Below are 14,346 nucleotides of genomic sequence, written 5' to 3'. Positions count from 1 at the left end.
TGTCCGTACGCGGTAGGCTTTTTCTTCCGCGTTTTTTAAGCGTTTTCTCCGCCGATTTTCTGCACATTCGCTCGTTTTTTGTAGCCGTTTTTGTAAGCGCTTTTGCAGAGCGCTTCCGTCTTTTGATCCGGAAAAAAAATCCAAAATAAATACAATATCATTTTTTTTAAAAAACGCTCACGCAATCGATTGCCAAAGCAATTTTGTGAGCGTTTTTCCTATACCTTCCATTGAGGCAAATCGGAAGGAGGAGATTTGGGCGCATGAGACAAGTGGACAAAAAGGGCGCCCCATTCACTCCCATTATAAATATCGTTTAATGGGCGCCGAACAGGGAAAAAAAGGCGCTGGAGATTATTAACGTTTTAACAAACGGCGCCCGGAGATTTTTAAGGATTTATAACTATGTTTGTGATGATTTAACTTTACAAAATGAGCCCGTGACGAATAACGTTTATAAAGATACTAAATCACTATTTCTAAAACATTATTATCCACCCAAAAAAATTATTTACATTTTTTTATTTACATTTTTTATTTATTAATGTCTGTAAAACATTATTATCCATAGGGGGTCTTAGGTTTAGGCACCACCAGGGGGGTCTTAGGTTTAGGCACCAACTGGGGGGGTCTTAGGTTTAGGCACCAACAGGGGGGTCTTAGGTTTAGGCACCAACTGGGGGGTCTTAGGTTTAGGCACCAACAGGGGGGTCTTAGGTTTAGGTACCAATAGGGGGGTCTTAGGTTTAGGCACCAACAGGGGGGTCTTAGGTTTAGGCACCAATAGGGGGGTCTTAGGTTTAGGCACCAACTGGGGGGTCTTAGGTTTAGGCACCAACTGGGGGGTCTTAGGTTTAGGCACCAACAGGGGGGTCTTAGGTTTAGGCACCAACAGGGGGGTCTTAGGTTTAGGCACCAACAGGGGGGTCTTAGGTTTAGGCACCAATAGGGGGGTCTTAGGTTTAGGCACCAACTGGGGGGTCTTAGGTTTAGGCACCAACAGGGGGTCTAGGGGTTAGGGATAGGTACAGGGAGGGTTTTTAACAAACGTAAATATAAGTTTCAGTTTACAAACAGGGAAGATTAACGTTTTAAGAATTGCTGATCTCATACACATTATTTAGTGATTTATAAATTCTTAAAACACTATTTGTAAACGAAATTCTACACAATATTTCTATAAACGATAATACTGTTTATCGTTTACACCACGCGCCCTTTTTTCCCGACGCCCTTTTTTGATGTACGCCAAACCGCCTCAAAAATGGCCCAAGCACCGCTTTGCAAAGCGGATCACAAACGGACCGCTCTGATATGAACTCTCTCATAGAGAATCCTTGCACAAGCGCTTTCAGGGCGATTTTGAAAATCACCGGCGCTGAAAATTTTACAAAAACGGATATAATGTGAACAAGGCCTCCCTATGGATAGCATTGCAGGGCACAAATTACAATTGCATAATTTTCCTTTTCTGAAATTTGGAAATAGGCGGCAGATCATCTTTGCTCTGGTGGAAGGTCATCGCACTCTTCACTTGTCAGGTCTCTCTCTGGCTTGTCAGGCGGCGGTCACATGTCATGGGTCAACACTTCTGGCGGCGCCTGATCCAAATTGCAGAACTGGAGGGTAGGTTTTGAATCTTCCATTCCAGAGATTCGAGCATTTTCCAACTCAGCCGTCCCACCTCTATCAATATTAAGGGCTCTTTTACATTACATGCCATTCTGATTTTTATGTGATTTTAAAAAGCCCTGCATCCTGCAGTTTTTTCGACGTTTTTATTCTTGTGTTGTTAGAATCCAGTGAAAAACTCAAATCGGAATCGCATTGCGATTTGCAGTGTAAAAGTAGCCTGATCAATCATATTTTTGATAGAACCTGATTGAGATTGACTGGTACAAGTTGGTAACATGATCTTGAGTGCTACCCGATTTACTGTGTGATCGGAGAGTGAGCTGTTCAGGGCTGTGGAGTCTGAGCCATTTTGGGTACCTGGAGTCAGTGGTTTCATAAACTGAGGAGTCTGAGTCGGTTGATTTTTGTACCAACTCCACAGCCCTGTTAAGTATTATACTGAGACCGGTTTCACACTGGAAGCCGGTGTTATGGGAGCGTTGTGGTTGCTATGAGCACATCGCACTGAAACACTAAAAATAGCCTTTCGGAGATTACCACGGCGGGGAAATTTCCCTTCTGACTGCAGGCCAAGCAGGAAGTGAGTCTATCACTCACTTCCTGTGGCCAAAATTTGCTGAAGTGTATTGAAAAAATACGCTTCCGCACATGCGCGCCACAACACGAGCGCAGAAAATGTTAAAAAAACCTGCATCATCAAAGACTTACAAGACTTGAGCGGCAAGACTTCCGGTTGCCGCTCAAGTTGCCTGACAACGCACTGTTGCTTTTGCATTAAATCGGGCACCAGGTATGAAATGCCCCATAAATTTTCATTGGCGTAGCGTTACCCTGCGGCAAAATAGGGTAGCGCAACGTGCCAGTGTGAAAGGGGCCTAAGGAGGTGGGGTTAAAGAGTTGGAGCAATTTTGGGTACCTGGAGTCAGAGGTTTCATAAACTGAGGAGACGGATGATCAGGGCCAGATTTGTACTCTTTACTGCCCAAGGCCAATGTCAGCAGCCGCCCCCCTTCAGTATAGGTAACCCCTTCCCTCCAGTATAGGTAGCCCATTGAACCTTCCCTCTAGTATAGGTAGCCAGATAACCCTTCCCCCCTCCAGTTTATATAGTCTGATAACCGCTCCTTCCCTCTATATAAAAAGCCAGGTGACCCTCCCCCCTTCTGTATAGGTAGCTTGATGACCCCCCACCCTCCAGTATAGGTAGCAAGGAGACTCTCCCCCTCTCCGGTATAGCCTGCACCCCACCGTCCTTGATCCTATGGCACCCTAGGCCATGGCCTATGTGGCCTTGGCTTAAATCCGGCTCTGCGGATGATTTTTGTAGCCACTCCACAGCCCTGGATCTAGCACTTGTCGAAAAGCCTAAGGAGTCAGAGTTGGAGCAATTTTGGGTACCTGGAGTCGGAGGTTTCATAAACTGAGCCCTTGATCTATCACTTGTCGAATCGTGTTGTTTTGACCCTGGACAAAACACTTTATTTACACGTCACGATGCCTAGAAATAATAATTACAATAATAGGAATAATAATGCTGGTGCTTAAGTAAAGGTAAACAAGTAAGCATGCTTGAGCTCTGAGTCACGTTACATGAGTAGCCAGTCAATAACGGAGGAAGTGGTAAAGCCTCCTCATTCTTTAAATGCTCGCTTAAGCAGGTTACATAATAGGCAAAGCAAACGATGGTTTCATAGCAACAAACCTAAGATGCTGGATCTTATATTATGAAATTATGACATATAAAATAGCCTCGCTATTGACTGCTTACTAAGACTATAGGCCAGGCATGGGCAAACTTGGCCCTCCAGCTGTTAAGCAACTACAAGTCCCACAATGCATTGCAGGAGTCTGACAGCCACAGTCATGACTCATAAAGGCAAATGCATTGTGGGACTTGTAGTTCCGTAACAGCTGGAGGGCCGAGTTTGCCCATGCCTGCTATAGGCAAAGCCCAAAGTCTCTGTGAGTGTGCAAAGGGTTAATTCATTTTGCTGTTTGGAATTTGTCCACGCCCCCTTTAGCACCTGAAATCTGCTTAATCTTCCTTAACCACTTGAGGACCACAGTCTTTTCGCCCCTTAAGGACCAGAGCCTTTTTCTCCATTCAGACCACTGCAGCTTTCACGGTTTATTGCTCGGTCATACAACCTACCACCTAAAGGAATTTTACCTCCTTTTCTTGTCACTAATACAGCTTTCTTTTGCTGCTATTTGATTGCTGCTGCGAGTTTTAGTTTTTATTATATTCATCAAAAAAGACATGAATTTTGGCAAAAAAATGACTTTTTTAACTTGCTGTGCTGACATTTTTCAAATAAAGTAAAATTTCCTATACATTTGAGCGCGAAGGTTATTCTGCTACATGTCTTTGATAAAAAAAAAAACATTCAGTGTATATTTATTGGATTGGGTAAAAGTTATAGCGTTTACAAACTATGGTGCCAAAAGTGAATTTTCCCATTTTCAAGCATCTCTGACTTTTCTGCGCACCTGTCAGGTTTCATGAGGGGCTAAAATTCCAGGATAGTACAAATACCCCCCAAATGACCCCATTTTGGAAAGAAGACATCCCAAAGTATTCAGTGAGAGGCATGGTGAGTTCATAGAAGATTTTATTTTTTGTCACAAGTTAGCGGAAAATGACACTTTCTGACAAAAAAAAAGAAAAAAAAAAGTTTCCATTTCTTCTAACTTGCGACAAAAAAAATGAAATCTGCCACGGACTCACTATGCTCCTCTCTGAATACCTTGAAGTGTCTACTTTCCAAAATGGGGTCATTTGTGGGGTGTGTTCACTGTCCTGGCATTTTGGGGGTGCCTAATTGTAAGCACCCCTGTAAAGCCTAAAGATGCTCATTGGACTTTTGGCCCCTTAGCGCAGTTAGGCTGCAAAAAAGTGCCACACATGTGGTATTGCCGTACTCAGGAGAAGTAGTATAATGTGTTTTGGGGTGTATTTTTACACATACCCATGCTGGGTGGGAGAAATATCTCCGTAAATGACAATTGTTTTATTTTTTTTACACACAATTGTCTATTTATAGAGATATTTCTCCCACTCAGCATGGGTATGTGGAAAAATACACCCCAAAACACATTATACTACTTCTCCTGAGTACGGCGATACCACATGTGTGGCACTTTTTTGCACCCTAACTGCGCTAAGGGGCCCAAAGTTCAATGAGTACCTTTAGGATTTCACAGGTCATTTTGAGAAATTTCGTTTCAAGACTACTCCTCACGGTTTAGGGCCCCTAAAATGCCAGGACAGTATAGGAACCCCACAAATTACCCCATTTTAGAAAGAAGACACCCCAAGGTATTCCGTTAGGACCATGGTGTGTTCATAGAAGATTTTTTTTTTTTTGTCACAAGTTAGCGGAAATTGATTTTAATTGTTTTTTTTCACAAAGTGTCATTTTCCGCTAACTTGTCACAAAAAATAAAATCTTCTATGAACTCACCATACTCCTAACGGAATACCTTGGGGTGTCTTCTTTCTAAAATGGGGTCATTTGTGGGGTTCCTATACTGCCCTGGCATTTTAGGGGCCCTAAACCGTGAGGAGTAGTCTTGAAACCAAATGTCGCAAAATGACCTGTGAAATCCTAAAGGTACTCATTGGACTTTGGGCCTCTTAGCGCACATAGGGTGCAAAAAAGTGCCACACATGTGGTACCGCCGTACTCAGTAGAAGTAGTATAATGTGTTTTGGGGTGTATTTTTACACATACCCATGCTGGGTGGGAGAAATATCTCTGTAAATGACAATTGTTTGATTTTTTTACACACAATTGTCCATTTACAGAGAGATTTCTCCCACCCAGCATGGGTATGTGTAAAAATACACCCCAAAACACAATATACTACTTCTTCTGAGTACGGCGATACCACATGTGTGACACTTTTTTGCAACCTAGGTGCGCTAAGGGGCCTAACGTTCTATTCACAGGTCATTTTGAGGCATTTGGATTCTAGACTACTGCTCACGGTTTAGGGCCCCTAAAATGCCAGGGCAGTATAGGAACCCCACAAGTGACCCCATTTTAGAAAGAAGACACCCCAAGGTATTCTGTTAGGAGTATGGTGAGTTCATAGAAGATTTTTTTTTTGTCACAAGTTAGCGGAAAATGACACTTTGTGAAAAAAAAACAATACATATCAATTTCCGCTAACTTGTGACAAAAAATAAAATCTTCTATGAACTCATCATACACCTAACAGAATACCTTGGGGTGTCTTCTTTCTAAAATGGGGTCACTTGTGGGGTTCCTATACTGCCCTGGCATTTTAGGGGCCCTAAACCGTGAGGAGTAGTCTTGAACCCAAATGTCTCAAAATGACCTGTGAAATCCTAAAGGTACTCATTGGACTTTGGGCCCCTTAGCACAGTTAGGCTACAAAAAAGTGTCACACATGTGGTATCGCCGTACTCAGAAGAAGTAGTATAATGTGTTTTGTGGTGTATTTTTACATATAACCATGCTGGGTGTGAGAAATATCTCTGTAAATGACACATTTTTGATTTTTTTTACACACAATTGTCCATTTACAGAGAGATTTCTCCCACCCAGCATGGGTATGTGTAAAAATACACCACAAAACACATTATACTACTTCTCCTGAGTATGGCGATACCACATGTGTGACACTTTTTTGCAGCCTAGGTGCGCTAAGGGGCCCAACGTCCTATTCACAGGTCATTTTGAGGCATTTGTTTTCTAGACTACTCCTCACGGTTTAGGGCCCCTAAAATGCCAGGGCAGTATAGGAACCCCACAAGTGACCCCATTTTAGAAAGAAGACACCCCAAGGTATTCCGTTAGGGGTATGGTGAGTTCATAGAAGATTTTATTTTTTGTCACAAGTTAGTGAAAAATGACACTTTGTGAAAAAAACAATAAAAATCCAATTTACGCTAACTTTTGACAAAAAATAAAATCTTCTATGAACTCATCATACACCTAACAGAATACCTTGGGGTGTCTTCTTTCTAAAATAGGGTCACTTGTGGGGTTCCTATACTGCCCTGGCATTTTACGGGCCCAAAACTGTGAGTAGTCTAGAAAACAAATTTCTCAAAATGACTGTTCAGGGGTATAAGCATCTGCAAATTTTGATGACAGGTGGTCTATGAGGGGGCAAATTTTGTGGAACCGGTCATAAGCAGGGTGGCCTCTTAGATGACAGGATGTTTTGGGCCTGATCTGATGGATAGGAGTGCTAGGAGGGGTGACAGGAGGTGATTGATGGGTGTCTCAGGGGGCGGTTAGAGGGGAAAATAGATGCAATCAATGCACTGGGGAGGTGATCGGAAGGGGGTCTGAGGGGGATCTGAGGGTTTGGCCAAGTGATCAGGAGCCCACACGGGGCAAATTAGGGCCTGATCTGATGGGTAGGTGTGCTAGGGGGTGACAGGAGGTGATTGATGGGTGTCTCAAGGTGTGATTAGAGGAGGGAAATAGATGCAAGCAATGCACTAGCGAGGTGATCAGGGCTGGGGTCTGAGGACGTTCTGAGGTGTGGGCAGGTGATTGGGTGCCCGCAAGGGGCAGATTAGGGTCTAATCTGATGGGTAACAGTGACAGGTGGTGATAGAGGGTGATTGATGGGTAATTAGTGGGTGTTTAGAGGAGAGAAGAGATGTAAACACTGCACTTGGGAGGTGATCTGATGTCGAATCTGCGGGCGATCTATTGGTGTGGGTGGGTGATCAGATTGCCCGCAAGGGGCAGGTTAGGGGCTGATTGATGGGTGGCAGTGACAGGGGGTGATTGATGGGTGGCAGTGACAGGGGGTGATTGATAGGTGATTGACAGGTGATCAGTGGGTTATTACAGGGAATAACAGATGTAAATATTGCACTGGCGAATTGATAAGGGGGGGGTCTGAGGGCAATCTGAGTGTGTGGGCGGGTGATTGGGTGCCGGCAAGGGGCAGATTAGGGTCTAATCTGATGGGTAACAGTGACAGGTGGTGATAGGGGGTGATTGATGGGTAATTAGTGGGTGTTTAGAGGAGAGAAGAGATGTAAACACTGCACTTGGGAGGTGATCTGATGTCGGATCTGCGGGCGATCTATTGGTGTGGGTGGGTGATCAGATTGCCCGCAAGGGGCAGGTTAGGGGCTGATTGATGGGTGGCAGTGACAGGGGGTGATTGATGGGTGGCAGTGACAGGGGGTGATTGATAGGTGATTGACAGGTGATCAGTGGGTTATTACAGGGAATAACAGATGTAAATATTGCACTGGCGAATTGATAAGGGGGGGTCTGAGGGCAATCTGAGCGTGTGGGCGGGTGATTGGGTGCCCGCAAGGGGTAGATTAGGGTCTAATCTGATGGGTAACAGTGACAGGTGGTGATAGGGGGTGATTGATGGGTAATTAGTGGGCGTTTAGAGGAGAGAAGAGATGTAAACACTGCACTTGGGAGGTGATCTGATGTCGGATCTGCGGGCGATCTATTGGTGTGGGTGGGTGATCAGATTGCCCGCAAGGGGCAGGTTAGAGGCTGATTGATGGGTAGCAGTGACAGGGGGTGATTGACGGGTGATTGACAGTTGATTGACAGGTGATCAGGGGGGATAGATGCATACAGTACACGGGGGGGGGGGGGGGTCTGGGGAGAATCTGAGGGGTGGGGGGGGGGTGATCAGGAGGGGGCAGTGGGCAGGGGGGGGATAAAAAAAAATAGCGTTGACAGATAGTGACAGGGAGTGATTGATGGGTGATTAGGGGGGTGACTGGGTGCAAACAGTGGTCTGGGGGGTGGGCAGGGGGGGGTCTGAGGGGTGCTGTGGGCGATCAGGGGGCAGGGGGGGGGGGAAATCAGTGTGCTTGGGTGCAGACTAGGGTGGCTGCAGCCTGCCCTGGTGGTCCCTCGGACACTGGGACCACCAGGGCAGGAGGCAGCCAGTATAATAGGCTTTGTATACATTACAAAGCCTATTATACATATGTTCAGCGGCGATCCGGGTGCTAGTAACCCGCCGGAGCTTCCGAACGGCCGGCGGGTTACTACGAGCGGTGGGCGGAGCGAGTCCCCGGCGGCTGATCGCGTCACGAATGACGCGATCGCCGCATAGCCACTCCCGCAGCCGCCCCCGCCGATGGGCGTATTGCGGTCGTTTGGGCCCAGTCTTTGCCGCCGCCCATCGGCTGGGGGCGGTCGGCAAGTGGTTAAGTGCCTTAATCTGGGAGATGAGCCTGGATTTTGCTATGTCCATTAAACCTGGTGACAATGGGTAAATAATAATAATAGCAGTATTTGTATAGCGCCTTTCTCCTGTCGGACTCAAAGCGATTGCGAGGCAGCCACTAGAGCGCACTCAGTAGGCAGTAGCAGTGTTAAGGAGACTTGCCCAAGAAACTCCTTACTGAAATAGGTGCAGGCTTACTGAACAGTGCAGTGCTCTCTTAAGGGGCCCATACACTTATATTATTTCCCGCCGATATACAGCAGATTCGATCAATGTGATTGAATCTGCTGTGAAATAGTTGCGCAAACGCCGAGCGAACGATTTCTGTTCGAAATCGATCGTTCTCGTCGATCTGTCCACGCGGAAGATTTAGCTTGATTGCCGGTGGGTCAGGAGTGCGTCGATAGCGGCGTTCGATTGTCCGACGATCGACGCTAGCGACAATACATTACCTGATCCGGCGGCGCGTGTCCCCACTGTTCCTTTTTCCGCTGGGTTCCAGCAGGCTTCACTTCTTCCTGTCCCGACAGGAAGTTTAAACAGTAGAGCGCCCTCTACTGTTTAAACCTCCCCAAACAGGAAGTGAAGTGAAGCTGGAGCCCTGGTGCCGAGCGCCGGCCGAATCAGGTAATGTATGCAGGGGGGTTAGGGGGGGGATGGCAGCGACATCTGCACAGATGGTGAATTGATTTCATGCTGAAATCGATTCACAATCTGTTTGCAGTAAAGGCAGCCATACCATCCCAGGGGTTTGTATGATGTGAATAGAGAGTCAGGCTCGGGTCACACTTGGCAAAAATCCTGGACATTTTCCGCAATGCTAAAACTCCCATTAAAATGCTCCCCAATGCACATTCGTAATGCACTGTGGGCCAGATTTATCAAGAGTGTCTGAGACAAAATATTAGTAGGTTTTTAGAAATCCATGCAGAACTGTCTCAGACATCCTAAGAAATCACTAGATAGTGCAAATTCCTTCTTAAACTGTAAGGAATAGAAGGAGCTAGGAAGGAGTACATTTGAAATCAGCGCCGGTAGACTCAGGCGCAGGATACAGCGGTATATGGCTAATCCTGCTTCTGCACAAGTCCAGGCCGTTTTAATTACTATTCCTGCTCCAGGCCGCCATGCATAGTGGGGGAATGAAATAATTCGGCTTCCAGCGATTGCTGGAAGCCGAATTATTGTGTTTTTTAAGCAACTTCGGCTCCGTCTTCTGATGGCGCCGGCGTTACTCACTGAGCGCCGCTATAGACTCATTGCCATTAAAGTCTATGGCGGCGCTGACTGCGCCCAAATCTAGCAGCGCTGAAAAGCACTGCTCCGGCTAGGAAGGACTCTCAGGCAGTGTAGTGTGGGAGGGGAATTGCTGTTGCTGAGGTAACCAACACACCTGCAGGTTCTGAGTGAGGGGGAGGAGCCCTTCACAAATCACATCTAGCCTACACTGTAGAACTGCTAATGAGCACTTCTTAAAGAGGAACTCCAGTGAAAATAATGTAGTAAAAAAAGTGCTTCATTTTTTACCATAATTATGTATAAATGATTTAGTCAGTGTTTGCTCATTGTAAAATCTTTCCTCTCCCCGATTTACATTCTGACATTTATTGCATGGTGACATTTTTACTGTGGGCAGGTTATGTAGCTGCTCCTAGCTGTTTTGGCTGTTAGAGACAGCTGTAAACAGCTAATTTCTGTCTGTGAAACTTGTTACATTGTAACAAACTGCCAAAAGTACCGCGGTACTCAGAGCTTCTTGTGGGAGGGGTTTCAGCACAAAATCAGTCATACAGCGCCCCCTGATGGTCTGTTTGTGAAAAGCATTATATTTCTCATGTAAAAGGGGGTATCAGCTACTGATTGGGATAAAGTTCAATTCTAGGTTGGAGTTTCTCTTTAATCTGCAGCAGTTAAGGAATGGATTTGCACTTTTCTTAACTGTAGTGTAGCTCTAGAAATCCATACTAAACTGCCACTATTACCTAGGCTTTGGGAAGTTTCTTACTATCATGCAGAACTGTTCTTCTGCTGGTTAGAACAGTTTTAGAAGAAAAAACTGTTGGTAATGCTTTGATAAATCTGGCCCTGTGAGCATTGTACGGTTTTCTGCAAAGGGGTTAAAAGCCCCAATACTGCTGCTTTTTATGGCACAACGTCTGTGATTCCCTATTGCCGCCAGTCAGCTGTTCTCAGCTGTTGGCCAAGAATAAGAGCTGGTGCACACCAGAGCGGTTCTGAAGCGTTTTTTAAAACGCTTGCAGGGGGAAAACCGCTTGGCTAATGAAAGTGAATGGGCTGGTGCACACCACAGCGGTTCGTTTTTCCTCCAAACGCAAACTCCTGTCTTGCAGCATTTTTTAGATTTCTGAAGCGTTTCTGCCTCAATGTTAAAGTATAGGAAAGTGGAAAAGATCAGAGCGTTTTTTCAGGCGTTTTTGTTACAGAAGATGTTCAGTAACAGCATTACTATAACAATATATGACATCTGCTACACAAAAACGCTCCAAAAAACGCTCTGAAAATCCTCTAGTGTTAGCAGATCTGCTAGAGGTTTTTGGTGTGCACTGGCCCTTAAATTTGGATGTGGGTTCTGTGGATGCAAGTGTGACCCTACCCTCATTTTGTGCCCTTCTGAGAAGAAACACTGTCTTGCCCCAAGAGAGGAGGTTTATGTCAAAGTCTCCTACTCTTTAACCACATCGGGACCAGCACCCTCTGCCCCCTTAAGGACCAGAGGGTGCTGGTCCTGTAAACCGCCGCTTCCCGACTAATCGCCGCTAAAATCTGCCGCTCCCGCCAGTCTCGTCGCTCTGTCCCCGCCGCAGGCTGCTCTGACGTCGCTATGATGGCAGAGCGCTGTGCGCCGGTCAGGAGCCGCTTTCATTGGCTCCTGACCCTATCACTCCATGTAAGCCAATGGGAACGGCTTAAAGAGAACCTGTACTGAGTAAAAATGTTTAAAATAAACACATGAGGTAACTTTAAATGAACACTGCATAGTTACCTTGCCATCAGTTCCTCTCAGAAGCTCACCATTTTCTTCTGACAATGATCCCTTCCAGTTCTGACAACATTTTGTCAGATGTGAAATATATCAGTTGCTGTCAGTTATAGCTGAGAGGAAAACTGATGTACCAGGTAATGTCCATTTTCCCCTATGGCTCAGGTGGGCAATGTTACAGTTTACTTGTGTGCTGACCAGAAAGCGGTTATGGGTAATGGGCATTTTCAAAATGGAGGACGGAAAATTCCCTTGATCACAGTGAACAAACAGGACGCGGGACAGGAGAAAGACACTGAGGAGTAGACTACATGGAAGGTAAGTATGAGTTGTGTATGCTTATTTTGACTTTTAATTTTCAATTCAGGTTTTCTTTAAATGAATGGCAGGGCCAGGAGCCAATAAAAACGGCTCCTGCCCGGCTCACAGTGCTCTGCCGTCAGAGGCGGCAGGGCAGCACATTGCGGCGGAGATCGGGCGGCGACAGCGGCGGGGACGGGCGGGGGTGCGCGGGGAATGAGACGTAGAGTTTACGTCAGGTCAGAACCGCAGCGCCCCCTGCCCGCCGTAGATTTATACTGTGGCGGTCCGGAGGTAGTTAAAGAAAGTCTAAAGCAATTAAAAAAAACAAACAAAAAAAACTTAGATATAGATACTTACCCAAGGAGAGGCGATAGGCGAAAGTGAATGGATGATCGTAGGAGGATGGCGCGGGACATGGCAGCTACAGGGGGGCGATAGAAGCCCTAGGTAAGTGTCATTTTTGTTTTTTTCTCACCCACCACAGAACCCCATTAAAGGGACACTGTATGGGGGTCGGGGGAAAATGAGTTGAACTTACCCGGGGCTTCTAATGGTCCCCCACAGACATCCTGTGCCCGCGCAGCCACTCCCCAATGCTCCGGCCCCGCCTGTGGTTCACTTTTGGAATTTCAGACTTTAAAGTCTGAAAAACACTGCGCCTGCGTTGCCGTGTCCTCACTCCCACTGATGGCACCAGGAGCATACTGCGCAGGCCCAGTATGGTCTGTGCCTGCACCGTGCTCTCCTGGTGACATCAGGGGAAGCGAGGACACGGCAACGCAGGCGCAGTGGTTTTCAGACTTTAAAGTCTGAAATTACAAAAGTGAACCACAGGCGGGGCCGGAGCATTGGGGAGTGGCTGCGCGGGCACAGGATGTCTGTGGGGGACCGTTAGAAGTCCCGGGTAACTTCAACTCATTTTCCCCTGACCCCCCTACAGTGTCCCTTTAAGTGTGTTTTTAGTTTACAAATGCTGCAAGCACTGGTCCCTGTTTTAATAGCATTTTAAGACTAACTGTAGTGAAAATAACATAATAAATAAAATAGATTATACTGTATTTCACAATATGCACTTATATATTATTTACTTAGTTTTTGTCCACTGTAAAATCTTTCCTCTCCTTGATTTACATTCTAACACGTATCGCTGGTGGCAACATCCTATGTTGGTTGATCTCTGTGGAATGTTTGTTACTAAGAGTTCTATGCACAGAGGGAGATGCTGCTTGCTTGGCAGTTGGAAACAGCCGTTATTTCCGACAATGCAACTAGGTTCACAGACAGCAAACTGTCAGCTCCATGACCATGATATCACACTGTGGGAGGGGTTTCATCACAATATCAGCCATACAGACCCTCCCTGATGATCTATTTGAGAAAAGGTAAAGATTGCTCATAGGAAAGGGGGTATTGGCTACTGATTGTGGTGAAGTTCAAGTCCTCTTTAACCTCATGGGCAATACAATAACATCGCCAGGGGGGCGGGGCAGCACTTTTTTTAATGTTTTTTTTTTTAATGTAATCATGTAGCTAGCCTAGCACTAGCTACATGATAGCTGATGTGCAGCGGCATCCCCCCACCCCTTCCGATCGCCTCAGGCGATCAGAGCAAACAGGAAATCCCGCTCAGAACGGGATTTCCTGTTTGGCTTCCCCCGTCACGTCAAAGGGAGTCCCAATCCACCCCTCAGCGCTGCCTGCCACTGATTGGCCAGGCTGCGCACGGGGTCTCGGCGGGGAGGGGGGGGGCCTATAACGTGGCGGGTAGGTGGATCGGCAGCGATGGGATGTTACATGCAGCTAGCAAAGTGCTAGCTGCGTGTAACAAAAAAAAATGCAGCAGCAGGGCCTGAGAAATCCTCCCCGGCGGTATAGCCCGAGCTGAGCTCGGGATTATAGTCCAGGAGGTTAAAGAGTTTCTGGTGGGGGGGGGGGGGGGGGGGAGTTGATAATAAAAATAGACACTTACCGGCTTCTACCGGCCCCCTGCAGCTGTAATGTCCCACACCGTCCTCCTACGATCCTCGGTTCCGCGCCGCCGGTCCCGGTTTGGTATTTGTCTAACAAGACGAATAGTGCTTGCTCCCGCACGCATCCACGGGGACTTACTGCGCAGGGGTAGTGCGAAGTTTTCTTGTACATGTTTTACCGACGCGCGCAGAAGCGAGCACCCGCACGGCCACGGTCGCAGTTGGATGAGATGCCGC

This window comes from Hyperolius riggenbachi, chromosome 1, assembly GCF_040937935.1.
Source record: "Hyperolius riggenbachi isolate aHypRig1 chromosome 1, aHypRig1.pri, whole genome shotgun sequence".
Classification (NCBI taxonomy): domain Eukaryota; kingdom Metazoa; phylum Chordata; class Amphibia; order Anura; family Hyperoliidae; genus Hyperolius; species Hyperolius riggenbachi.
Note: the sequence above shows the minus strand (reverse complement) of the source record.